This window comes from Callithrix jacchus, chromosome 6, assembly GCF_049354715.1.
Source record: "Callithrix jacchus isolate 240 chromosome 6, calJac240_pri, whole genome shotgun sequence".
Lineage (NCBI taxonomy): Eukaryota > Metazoa > Chordata > Mammalia > Primates > Cebidae > Callithrix > Callithrix jacchus.
This window is the reverse complement of record NC_133507.1, coordinates 145,466,036-145,480,463: the sequence shown is the minus strand read 5'-3', so window position 1 is coordinate 145,480,463 and position 14,428 is coordinate 145,466,036.

Sequence of the window (14,428 nt, the reverse complement as noted above, 5' to 3'; positions counted from 1 at the left end):
GAATTGACCAGGGGCAGTCAGGGGAGAGTCCAGCTGCTGAGCAGCCTGACTCCAGGGGAAGACCACCTTCCCACTCCATCCCCGCTTCCTGCTCCCCATCCACCTCACTGAGAGCCACCTCCACCACTCAATAAAGCCTTGCATTCATCCTTCAGGCCCATAGGTGATCCGATTTTTTCAGTACACTGGGCAAAAACTTGGGATACAGAAAGCTGTCACACTGCCCCTCTGCCCTTGTGATAAGGCCGAGTGTCTAATTGAGCTGATTAAAACAAGGTGTCTGCAGACAGCAAAGCTGAAAGAGCACACGGTAACCTACACCCACTTGGGTTTTGGGGACTGCAGGCACCCACTCCTAGACGCTGCTATGGGGCTGGAGCCCAAAAGTGGCCTCTGTACCTGCCTACCTGCATGCTCCCTCTAGGGGTTTGAGCAGCAGGGTAGCTGAAGGAGGCACCCACACCCCTGTCAAACGTCCTCTGAGGATAAGGGAACTCTCCGGTTTCAGCATGCTCCATAGATCTCATTGCATGTGACTTTTGTGGCTATTTCTGTATAAGTCTGGCTTCAGAGTCTTGGACAGGTATATAATCAGGGACACATCATGTTGTGTTGACAAACATCAGATGTAGTTTTCATCGTTTGCCCACTGCTTATTGTTTAAGTGTTTCCAGTGTAGAAGAATTTGAGAGGAATTTCCAAACCCAGGCCCAATGCCTAGCGATTTCTTTGGGAAGAAGCATAGTACAGCTAAGATAGAAATCAGATCTATCCCTGTGTTGCTATAAACCCTGCAACCGTCTCTGTTGCCCATGGAATAATGTGCACACTTTTTGCTGTGGAACCAGATAATTTTAAATTCCAAGATATATGTGCAGGACATGGAGGTTTGTTACACAGGTAAACATGTGCCATGGTGGTTTGCTGCACCTGTCAACCTATCACCTAGGTATTAAGCCCCACATGCATTAGGTATGTATCCTGATGCTCTCCCTCCCACCCTACCCACCCCTGCCACCACACACAGGTCCCAGTGGTGTTTTTTCTCTTTCTGTGTCCATGTGTTCTCCTTAGGTAGCAGTTTTTTTCATGCTTTCTCCTTCCTTCCTGATACAAGTACCAAACATCCAGCTGTATCCCCAACATGTGATGTGTTTTCTTCGTTCTGCATTTTTGCATGTTTGAGCTTCTACATCACCTCCTCAGAGAGCTGTTCCTTGATCATCCCAGTTAGTAGCAATCTGTCTCCCCACTGTCATTGTCTTGCTCATAACCCTGTTTTATTTTCTTTATAACACTTACTTTATTGGAAATTATTTCTTTGGTTTGTTTGTTTGCTTACCTGTTTGTGCATGTACTCATGCATTTACTGCATCTTTCTTCTTCCTCTTCTCCCTCACTATAATGTGCATTTTTTGAGGGCAGGAATTCTACACCTGTGGCAGCTAGAGCTCTGCTTAGCAGAGAATCCGGCATGTAGTAGATTCCCAAAAGGTCCTGATATGGTTTGGCTGTGTCCCCACCCAAATCTCAACTTGAATTGCATCTCCCAGAATTTGGAATGACTCTGGTATGGTGTCATTCCCAGTCCTGGCTGTCTAGGGTAAATGAAGGCACCCCTCCAGGTCTGTGGAGGGAAGCAAGTGCCCAGAAGTACCCCATTGCCAAGAGCCTGCCCCACACCCCACAGGACAGAATAGGAGTCACCCTCAAGGAAATGAGAGTGCTTTGGGGAAGGGAGATGGATTCTGGGAATGAAAATGCAGAATGAAAAGAATCTAGGGAAATTCCCCAGACTGCCTCAAAACACTAAATAGAAGGAAAAAATCAGAAACCTGTATGTAGTAGTCCATTTTCATTCTGCTGATAAAGACATACCTGAGACTAGGTGATTTACAAAGAAAAAGAGGTTTAATAAACTCACAGTTCCACGTGGCTGGGGAGTACTCACAATCATGGTGGAAGGTGAAAGGCATGTCTCACATGGTGGCAGACAAGAGAGAAAGAGAGCCAAGTAAAAGGGGAAACCTCTTAAAAAACCGTCAGCTCTCATGAGACTTACTGACTACCACCAGAAGAGTATGGGAAAAACCACCGCCATGATTCAATCAGTTCTCACTGGGCCCCTCCCACAATGCATGGGAATTATGGGAGTTACAATTCAAGATGGATTGGGGTGGAGTCATCCCAATCAGCCAATTCATATCACTTTAGTTGCAAATGTTTCTGAAAGAAAAATGTAATGCATGACCTTTTATCTGTGCATTAAATTTAGAAAAAATAAGCACAGGGATTAACGACTGTTATCATTTACAGATATAGACTAGTCTGTCACTGAAAGGGCTTTTGGTATGCATCTCATAATTCCATGCCTCTGTTTTGAGGGAGAAAGGAGCCCAGGGAGAGACTTTGCCACTGGAAAGCAAATTGTAAAATTGGAACTGGAACCCACATCTCCAGATTCCCAGTTCAGTATTGGAATTAGATTAGGATTTCTTATCTCACATCCTGTGTAAGGTTGTGCACTTGGATCTGGGTTAGAATCCCAGCTCAGGCAAGGTCTCTGTGAGAACTTGGGTTTTGCCCAACTCCACAGTTTTCTCATCAGTGAAACTGGAAATATAAGTTACCCTATTTCCTTTTAAGTTTGTTGTGGGGATGAGGGAATTAAATAAATTAAGTAAAGCATGTCAGAGCATTGTTCAATGCCTGACAATTACAGAGTGCTCGACACGTCAGCCAAATCCAGTTATGAGGATTCGACTTAGTGGAACAGAGCTGATGCAGTGATAGCAGGTGTTCTTCTAAAGCATACATGCAGCAGTCAGAGAAGAAAACTGGTTCAGGAGAGTGGTGAGTTGGTTGATGACAAATGCGTTGAGAAACTTTGCCAAAGAAACAGATGAGTAGAGGCCAAATTCCTGGCTCATGATATTTTTAAAAATTGATTTTTGCGTATTCTTAGATTGGCCAAGAATATGTTTAAAATGGAGGAATGGAAGTTTGAACACAAAGAGGAGGGCAGGACAGAGATGTGGCTGTGTCTTTTGGGAAATTCAAAGTCCTGGGTGTCCTTAGAGGTACTGAGGGTCCCACACAGGGCTCCTCTGTGAATATGTGACCTATAGCAAGAGATTAGAGCTTCGGGCCAAGTGGGGCTAACCCTACGAAATAGTGAGAAACAAGTCATTCATCTTTGGGGTCCTTCAATGGCCTCCTCTGAGCATTCCTGCCTGGACCCCACCTTCCCAAGCCTCTCCCTGGGGCCTCTACATGTTTGGTGCTCCAAAAGAGATACCTCTGGCACCAACCCGTTTCTGACCAGTTGGCAAGTCCATGCGAACATCCCAATTAACTAACAAGAATGTGCCTCTTTAGGCCCTGCCCCTAGCCCAGATAGAACATGCCAAGGATAGGAGGAAGAAAGCCACATTCACATGGTCACAATATTTGCTTTGAACTAAGTAAGGTTGATTTTCCTTCCTTTTTGCTGGCCTCTATTTAGACATCCTCTCCATTCTCCCTCTTCTCTTTTGTTGTTCTGTTTCTACCTTTGGGATTCTGGTTTTCCACCGCTGCTCGCTGGCCTCCAATGCCAGACTCCCTGCTTGCCTTCTTCTCTCAGTTCCATGTTGCTCAAGCATTTTTTCCCTGAAATTTGACCTCTAAGACTTGGCCTCAGATTCCACTCTTTTGAACTGCCTGTAATACACACCTGTAATCCCAATACTTTAGGGGGATGAGGCAGGTGGATCACTTGAGATCAAGAGTTCAAGACCAGCCTGGCCAACATGGTGAAACCCTGTCTCTGCTAAAAATACAAAAAATTAGCTGGGTGTGGTGGTGAGCGCCTGTAATTCCAGGTACTTAGGAGGCTGAGGCAAGAGAATAACTTGAACCCAGGAGGTGGAGATTGCAGTGAGCTTACATTGTGCTACTGCACTCCAACCTGGGTCACAGAGAAAGACCCTGTCTCAAAAAATAAATAAATAAATAAATAAATAAACAAAACCAGAAACAAAAAAACGACAAAAAACAAAGCCTTTATATCACTATTTTCCAAGATATGAAACATCCAAGTCATTGCAAGAGATATTTAAGAAAATAAGGGTCCTATGAAAATACTTGAGAAACATTTAGAAAATTTGCATACTCTCTTCTTTCTCATGGAGAATCACGGCACATCTTCAGCCCACTGCAAGTTCTGGAAATTCCTATTGTAAAGAGACCTTTGAACTTGGTATTTCATAATTGTACTTGATGCCAGAAACATTTTTCCAGCAAGTACCTATTAACAGCTCACAGAACTACTAATTCTTGGATATCACTGCCTTCATTCACATGATGATGGTATCCAGTGTGGGGGAGTGTAGGCATCCTGGTAGGTGCTTGTCTACAGAGTTTTCTTTTCTTTTTTTTTTTTTTTTGTTACCCAGGCTGGAGTGCAATGGCGCAATCTCGGCTCACCGCAACCTCCGCCTCCTGGGTTCAGGCAATTCTCCTGCCTCAGCCTCCTGAGTAGCTGGGATTACAGGCACGTGCCACCGTGCCCAGCTAATTTTTTTTTTTTTGTATTTTTAGTAGAGATGGGGTTTCACCATGTTGACCGGGACGGTCTCCATCTCTTGACCTCGTGATCCACCCGCCTCGCCCTCCCAAAGTGCTGGGATTACAGGCGTGAGCCACCACACCCAGCCTTGTCTATAGAGTTTTCTAACTTAGTCCTCACGACAGACCTGAGAAGTTGATTGTTTTACCCCTACTTTATTGTATTGTAGATTGTATTAGGAAGTTGGGACTGAATGAGGTGAAGCTTTGCAAAGCCCACACTGCTAGTAGCTGGGAGAGACTGGATTCAAGCCTGAGACTGCCAACCCTTGAACCTGCTCACATCTTTTTGGGTCTCACTGGCAGCCAGGGGTGAAGAATAGGCCATCTTGTATTGAATCTGCTGGTGACAGCTGTCAGAGTGGCAGAACAGGGCAACTTCTCCGAGCAACTTTCTTGGGAAATCTATTACATGTTGCTGCAAGGGTGCCTGGCAAGTCCAGCCTACAGAATCCACTTCTAGGACTGGATTATCCTCTCTTTTACTGACCCACCTGCAGTCCACCTCTAAGATCTGCTGGATGTATTTTCAAAATATTTTTTAAAATTTGACTATTTCTGGCTGGGCCCAGTGGCTCAAGCCTATAATCCCAGCACTTTGGGAAGCTAAGGTAGGTGGATCTCCTGGGGTCAGGAGTTCGAGACCAGCCTGACCAATATGGTGAAACCCCATCCCTACTAAAAATATAAAAATTAACCAGACATGGTGATGGGTGGGTGCCTGTAGTCCCAGCTACTTGGGATGTTGAGACAGAATTGCTTGAAGGCTGGGATGTGGAGGTTGCAGTGAGCCGAGATCATACCATTGCACTCCTGCCTGGGCGACAGAATGAGACTCCATATATTTAAAAAAATCTGGCTATTTCCATCACCTCTGCCTTCACTAGTCTGAGCCACCAACACTTATTGACAAAATATTGCCTTTATAGTAATAAAGGTCCCTTAGCTGGTCATTTCCACTTTTGACTCACTATGACCTATCCTGTAGTTACAAAGGTGATCTTTTTCAAACAATAATCACATCATGCCTCTTTCTTTCTCAAAAACCTCTAAAAGCTTCCCAGCACATCTTAACTCACATTCTAATTCTTTATCATCCCCTATGTTAATCTAGCTCCTGCCACCCTCTCTAGCCTCAAGTTGTTCTCCCCTGTGTCTGTTTTGCTCTGGCTGCATTGGTTTTCATCACTAACTTGTGAGTGAGCCCAGCCAAGATCAGCAGAGCCACCCAGCCAAGCTCTCTAAACATGCGGGAAGTAGAAGCTCAGTGTTGTGCCTCACAGAGGCTTCCCGATGGTTTGTTACAGACACCATTTGGCAACAAAGAGCTAATGGTTGGCCAGGCATGGTGGCTCATGCCTACAATCCTAGCACTTCAGGAGACTGAGGTGGGTAGATTGCTTCAGTCCAGTAGTTTGAGACCAGCCTGGGCAACATAGCAAGAGACCATTTCTAAAAATTAAAATAAAAAGAGCCAATGGCTGGCTTTCTTACTTGACTTCATTTTATGCTTGAATGCCTCCCACTCAAAATGACTGTTCCTGTTTTATCATTTTCTATTTCTTTAGTTTTAAACTTTTAAATAAAATGCACAGTGTTTTATTTTATGGCCTCTATCTTTCTTTACTTTCTTTGCTTTGCTCTAGCTGACTTTAGCCATTATAATTACCTAAAGCTGTGTTATGTAATTATTGTTTTCTTTTTTGTCAATATCTTTCAATAAGCCCTCCTAGGGCAGGGATTTTGTCTTATTTTTCACTCTCTCCTTAGGGTCTGTAACAGTGCTTATGCAGAGTAGGTGCTCAGGAAATATTTGTTGAATAAAAGGCTGACATAAAATTCTTTTTATCTTCAGGAGGCCTTCCCTGATTCTTGCTGATATGGCTTGGCTGTGTCCCTGTCCAAATCTCACCTTGAATTATAGCTCCCCTAATCTCTACATGCCATAGGAGGGACCAGGTGGGAGGTAACTGAGTCACAGAGCCCAGTCTTTCCTGTGCTGCTCTCACAATAGTGAATAAGTCTCACGAGATCTGATAGTTTTATAAAGGGCAGTTCTCCTGCACACCCTCCTGGCAAGCCTGCTGCCATGATGTGATTGAGGATGTGATTTTGCTCCTCATTTGCCTGCTGCCATTATTATGAAGCCTCCCCAGCCATGTGGAACTGTGAATCCATTAAACCTCTTTCCTTTAAAAGTTACCCAATCTTTGGTATGTCTTTTAGCAGCATGAGAACAGACTAACACACCTGCTTATCTGCACTTAATGTTTCTATGACCAGGTTTGGTGCTTCCCTACCATTCTAGTGCTTTCCTATTTCACATTGAATATTGACTGCTTATGTATCTGTATTCTCCTCTACACTATGATTTTCTTGCTATCAGGAGCTCTGTATTCATCATCATTGTATCTCTAGAGTGCGGCATAAAGGCCTGGTGTGTGGCACTGGTCACTAAATATTTTCTGAAGGTATGAGTACATAATCAGGATCTGGTCAGCCCATTCTGGGATGAAAAACTATTACTATGTGCTAAAGGAGGAAGCAAATATATATAGAGTGGCCCAAAAAGGAGAATAAGATGTCCTTATGGGCATTGGTTTTATTTGTACAGGAGCTATTTTATGAACATTTTAAATTTTAGTTGGCTGAACTGTCTACCCACAGATGATTTAAAATTGTCCCTGGAGAATGGGTGACGCAGAAAAATGAGAATGACTGGTACTGATGTGTGAATTATACCCTTCAAAGATACTCAGCAGCCTGTATGTCAGTTACATCAGACTCCTCCTCTTAGTTACTGTGTTTATGGCATGAACTTGAATTCAGGAGGCTAAATATAGTGTCGAGAGCCCCAGGCAATTATAGAAGACATAGCCAAAAGTTTGTCTCATATTTTCTACAAGCTTTCATTGTGCTGGGTTTTTTTGATCCGCTTTTATCTGGGTGAACCAGGAATAAGGAACATTTTATTAAAGATATCTTTACCTGAGATTAAAAAACACCTCCACTTGTGACTTCCAGTGCAGAACATATTTAAAGCTTTCTCTTTACTTTCTTTCTTCTTTTCTTTCCTCTTCTACTCCTTCTTCTTCTTTAAATGGGAGACTGAAGCCTCATTAAAAGAGTGGAAACATCTGAGACTAATCAGATCACCAGGCAGTGAGCTTCTCATCTGAGATCAGTGCTGAAGTCAGTCCCTATTCCAAAGGGCAAAGTAATAAAAGCAAGACTGTGCTGCCTTTGAGGAGTTTAAAGCTTTTGTCCAGTTTTGGGAAAAGGCCCAAACTCAGGTTGTTAAGATGTAATCTGTGCCATTGTTGTATAAAATACTCCTTGTTGGCTGGGTGAGGTGGCTCACGCCTGTAACCCCAGCACTTCGGGAGGCTGAGGCGGGCAGATTACTTGATATCTGGAGTTCTAGAGCAGCCTGACCAACATGGAGAAACCCCATCTCTACTAAAAATACAAAATTAGCCAGGGGTGGTGGTGCATGCCTGTAATCTCAGCTAATATGGAAGCTGAGGCGGGAGAATCACTTGCTTGATGAGGAGAGATTGCACCATTACACTCCAGCCTGGGCAAACCAAAACTCCGTCTCAAACAAACAAACAAACAAAAAATTCCTTGTCACTTAATTTTGTACTCAATTATGCCACTTAATGATTGTGTTGCAATTTATCTGTGTACATTTACTTCTACTCGTCAATCATGTCCATCAAAAAAAAAAATCACTCCTTGAGGGCAGCTTCTTTGTCTTATGATCTTTCCAGTTTTTACTCAATGCCCTATATATAGTAGATGCTCATAAGATAGAATTACTGTTTGATTTAAACACACACACACATCACACATAGTTTCAAGTATTTGCTCTAAGTCTTCCTCCAAGCCTTTTTCCAAATGTCCCTCAAGGTCCTTTAAGAAGACTTGTAAGATGCAAGAGTGGTAACATTTCACATATTCACATTTATTTTGACTGTTTGGCTTGTGCAAAAGAAAGCTAGATGTTAGAAAATGCCTATGGATTTTCATAAACTTAATCAGATGGTAAATCCAATTGTAGCAACTGTTCCAGGTATGGTACTTTTACTAATACAAATTTAGCAGCCCCTGGAACTGGGTATGAAGTGATTGACCCAGCGAATACTATTTCCTCTACACCAATTTGCAAAGACTGCCAGAAGGAGTTTGTTTTTTCCTCACAGGGCAAAGAGTATACTTTCTTAGTGTATGCACAGGGCCATGTCAACTCTCTTACTGTCTGCCATATTGTATCTGCAGGTATTTTGATTATTTTGACATTCCAAAGAACAGCACACTAGTCCACAGCATTGCTGACATTGTGCAGATTGTATTTAGATGAACAGGTAATATCACATACTTCAGATGCCACAGGAAGACATGTGAGCCAGAGGAAGGCAGAGAATTCCAATTCTTAATAACCATTACTGTATCAATTAGGATGCTGCCATAAAAACAGATATCAGTTATTTTAACAGACAGAATTTAATATAAAGAATTGGCTGAACAGGATAGATTAATTTTTTTTTTCAAAGATGAGATCTTGCTATGTTGACCAGGCTGGTGTTGAACTCCTAGCCTCAAGCAGTTCTCTAATCTCACCTCCCAAATTGCTGAGACTACAGGCGTGAGCCACCATGCCTGGCCCAAGATAGAGAACTTAAATAGTTAAACGGGAATCCTGATGTCAAAACCCACAGAGGTTTTGACAGCATAAGGCAATTGCCACTTTTAGGACAGAAAGGCAAGATGTCAGGATTATTGGAAACTAGAAACTTGGAGCAGGAATCTTCCAGGGGTGGCCTGGGCCTCTGAGGACTTTCAGGACTAAGAGGAGGGCCCTAAGGAGTTGCCATTCAGACCTCTGAGAAGAGAAGAATGGGAGAAAGCACAGTGAGAAGTACATTGGACGGATGGTGGGGCCAGAAAAGGAAAGTTCATTCAAGGTGGCAGGAGATCGGTTCATACACACTGTGTTGCAAAGTTTAGTTGAATTGATTTGTTTCAGGAACAGGATAAGAACGCAAATATACAAGAGGAGAAGACATTCAAGAAAATTGAGGATTCATTGCATGCAGTTAACTCTCACTTTTCTTATTTTACTTTAAAACCACTGTTGACAGAGATGAAAAACCTACTGAAAACAAAGAGCTAGTCCACGGAAATACATTTGCTGATTCTTGGAGTTGAGAGGCAGCAACACTTGGAACCAAGATAACAATGAGAAGTCCAGAGAAACTTCTGAGCCAGACTGAACTTAGTTCAAATCTCAGCTTCATCACAAGCTGTGATATTACTTATTTAGCCTCTCTGTACCTCAGTATTTTTGTAAGTGGGATCATTATTACTACCAGCACATGTTAGGTTCCACAGAGCTAAAATTGAAGTGCTATCATGCCTCCAACACGTACCCCATGCTTCATTTGGGGATTCTCTGCACCCAAATTATAATCCTGTATATTATAATAACAAGAACCATCTGCCTATTTTTGATCCACAATAATTATTTATAACACTGCCTTTTTTCCCCCCAGTAGATGCCTGGAGTTTGAATCTGTTTAGCATAATCTCCTAGAATCATCTCACTTTCTTTGGGAAAAGTGAGTCTCCAAATTTGGGAGACTCCAGTTTAAGTATCAGAAAGAGTTAAAGGACCATCAGACAAACGTTTGACTGAAATTTTCCCCAGGATAAAAGCAGGCAGAGTCTCACTAAGAGTGACAATAATAACAGGACAGGGAAGTCCCCCTAAGGACAAGGGGTAAATACAAGGAGATTTGAAATAAGATGAAAATATGGAATTCAGAAGACGTACAAGAAAAATCATTTATTGGCTCACTGTAAGCATTTCCCAAAACACTGGGATTCCAATTCTAAGTGAGCAAGGTTTTATCCTTCTAGAGAAGGAAAGGGCCATTCGTTTGCTTTCCATAGCTTTTTGGAAAATATCTCTGTGTAGCTCGTATCCAACAGTCATCAGGCATCTTCTCATTCTAATTTGCTTTCCTTAGCAGACTTTCATGCTAGAGGGAAATGCCCTCTGCTGGTGTGAGAGTTCATAGGCCAAATCCTTCTCGCATTCTAATTTGGTACCTTGTAATTGGTTTCTTGTTACTGAACAGTCCTGTGTGATATTGGGTGATAATGTTACACGGAGGCCTGAACTGGGGCGGGACTAGCGTTAAACTAGTTAGGGCCAGCATTCCACATCAATAGCATATACGTGGCTATATTCGGGGGTTCCAAAAGTCTTTCTAATCCCAAATGATCTTTGCTGCCCAACTGCTATAATGCCTGAAATGCTACCATAAATTTATCCCATTAGCCTACAGTTCCTGGAGTTACCAAAATGTAAGTTCAGTTTAACCTAATAAACTCTTACTGGGTGAACTTTTAGTGTAGAACATAGTGATGGGTACTCTGAGTGAGAAAACAAAAGTAAAAGTTGGGATGATGATTCAGTAAGTTTATCCATCACCCTCAACAGCCGAAAAACGAAGTGTAAGATGCAGTGAAAAGTTAATATATAAAAAAATGCCCAAAGGAGTGATAAGGACTCTTACACAATAAAAATTCAAAGAACTGAATGATTAGTAGGTGCTGGAGTAGCCAGACATATGACCTGCATCAGGACTTCAGAGCTAAGTACTCCCTTCGTGGTGGTCATAAATGATTTAGGTTTCACTGGTGAATTAGCTATCCAGACTCCTTGAAAAGAGAAAAATTTAGAATGAATTCAATGGCACTTCTCAGGGGCTTACTAGAGAATAGCTTACATGGGAGACCCCAGGACAAATACCTGGGGACTGAACTGTGTGGCAGCCAAAAAGTTTCCAAGGACAAATTTGTTTGACTATTTGCATAGGGATGTCAGAGCTTTGTTGGATGGTACCCTGCAGGTACCTTGACATACCCAAAGCTCTGTTTGAATAACTAATACAGTGAACAGTGAAATGGCCCTATGCATAATCTGGTAAAGTGCTTGAGAATCCTGATGTGAAAGGCAGACTGGAAAATGTCCTTGTTGAGATTTCCTTCCTTCCTTCCTTCCTTCCTTCCTTCCTTCCTTCCTTCCCTCCCTCCCTCCCTCCCTCCCTTCCTTCCTTCCCTCCCTCCCTCCCACCCTCTCACCTTTTCTTTCTTTTCTTCTTTTCTTTCTTCTTTCTTTCTTTCTTTTCTTTCTTCTTTCTTTCTTTCTTTCTTTTTCTTTCTTTCTTTTCTTTCTTTCTCTTTCTTTCTTTATTTCTTTCTTCTCTCTCTCTACCTGTCTTCTTTTCTTCTTTGTTTTTTTTTGAGGCAGAGTGTCACTATGTTGCCTGAGATAGTCTAAAACTCCTACGCTCAAGTAATCTTCCCACCTCGGCCTCCCAAAGTGCTGAGACTACAGGCATGAGCCACCATGCTCAGCCACTGTTGAAATGTTGTAAGCAATTGTTAAGGACTGCAACCCCAAATTCATATATTGAAACCCTAACCTCCACTCTGATGGTACATGGAGGTGGGGCCACTGGCTGGTAGTTAAGTTTAGATGAGATCATGAGGGCGGAGCCCCCAGGATGGGATTAGTGTATTCGTAAAAGGAGATTATCATGCTCTCCTTCCTCCCAACCCTTTCTCTGCCAAGTGAGGATACAACAAAAAGACAGCCACTGGCCAACCGGAAAGAGGGCTTTAACCAGACACTAAATCTGTCCGCAACTTGGTCTTGCACTTTCCAGCCTGCAGAGTTGCTGGGTCTGTCCCACAGACCCTGGCCAAGTGACAGATGAAAGGAGTACTCAGACACAGGTATACAGTGTAAGACCAGCTAGGGGGCTGCCAGCTCCAGTGGCCAAAGAGAGCAGCCTCGGACAGCTGGAGCTGCTTGCTTTTATTCAGTGCAGCCATAACAGCGAAAGCCTGGAGCAAACACAATCCGCCAGTAAGTAACATTGCTGTTCCCCCTTTCAGGGATCAGTCATGTGCATGGACGATCAAAGGTCGGTTTCTGGACAACATGAGTAGACAAGCCTATTTAGATAAATTCCCCTAGACTCTCTTGCACCTACTCCTTTCCCTCCGCCTCAGGGTAAGAGAACATCTGCCTTCAGCTTATTCTCCCCCAAAGTTTTGCAGAGCTTCTGACCTTTCAAAAGGCCTATTCCTTTCCCTATAGCTTCTCCCACCACTGATTGATCTTCTACACAGAATGATGAGAAATAAATGTTTGTTTTTGAAGCCACCCTGTCTATAGTATTCATTCTAGTGCAGACAGACTAATACGCAAATCAATATAAAACACCCCGTGGGAAAAAAAAGGAATGCTTTCAATATTTTCCAGTAAAAAAGAACTTATAATAAAAATTTGACATTGTTTGACAGGAAGGAAGGCTTCTGTTTCTAGTTTTTTAGTTAACTTGACAGTGAAGTTCAAGTTTCACAGTTTAAACTTTCTCTGGGTTGAAATCATCATTGCCAGGTGTGGGAAGAGGAAGCAGGACCCACACAGGACTCAGGAGGGCATTTAGGTCATTCTACTCAGGCCCTTGCCATTCTCTTCCTACTCCTCTTAAAGAAAGGGAGGCTTTGACGTCAGGTGTGGGTGAGTCATCTTTCCTCCCAGGGCCTCCGGCTGGGATTTGCAGGCAACTATTCTGTTAGTCATTCACAAAAAAGCATCCTGGAAAAGCTGAAGGGAAATGCTTGGATGGACAAGTGATTAAATGTCTATTTTCACGGCAGAGAACCTGCTGGCTTGCTCACAAAAGCAGCCGCATCCAGTACCAGGCACCCCAAGGGCACCCAGTAAATGCTTGTAGATTCACTGACAGAAAGATTTGCTGGGTTTTCTTAAATCTTGGTGTTGAAACTGAATTTTCAGATATGATTATGTGGCTGGTCGATACGATTTTGTGCCTATTTACTTCTCCATGCTCAAATGTCAACTCAAATTTATTGGATTTACAGAAATAGCTTAGTAACATTGCTGGCCCTACTCTCACGAACGTTGTGAGAGGACAATGAATAAGGCCCTTTCTGAAGCTTCATCTGCAGGGGTACATATGGGATTCAATGGAAAGAAAGGTGAACTGTGAGCTAAGAATTAATCTCTCTCTGCTCCAGTAAGCCCTCTGCAATCATTTGATCTCTTTTGAGAATCTGTTAGGGAAAGGAATAAAAATATCTTCTTATCTGCCAGAAATGCAGGGAAACAAGAATGAAGCAAATGGAAGAGTGTGAGTCCTACATTCTTCCAGCCTGAGACAGGATATAGCCTTATTGCTTTGCCTGCAGTGAACTGACAGGGAATCTGAGATGCAGAGAGGCGTGGTGAATTAGCCAGCGAAGTCTAGCAACTGTGGCCCGAGCCCTCTTCTCTTTTTCCTCTCTTAGGCGATCTCCACAGGTTTATAGATCAGCTACATCCATGGCTCGTAGCTTTCTATCTCCAGCCCTTCTTCACATATATAACTTGTGCTTTACACTTTAATGTGAAGGTCCAATAGGTATTTCAAACATAACATTCACATGGAAACTCATGACTTTCCCCTCAAACATGCTCCTTCCTGTCTCCCTTAGGAGGGACTACCGTTTAGTTATCTAAACCAAAAAGTCTAGGAGTCATCCTTGATTCCGCGGTTCTTTTCATCCCCCTTAGATACAATTCAGTATTAAGACATATTCTTTCTCTCTTTTCTTCTATCTATGTCCACAGCCAATACCCTAGAATAAAACATGCTCCTTTCTCACTGGGTGGACAGCAGTCGCTCTAGTCTCTCTTATTTTACTATTGACTCCTATTGATATAAGAGTTAAGAAG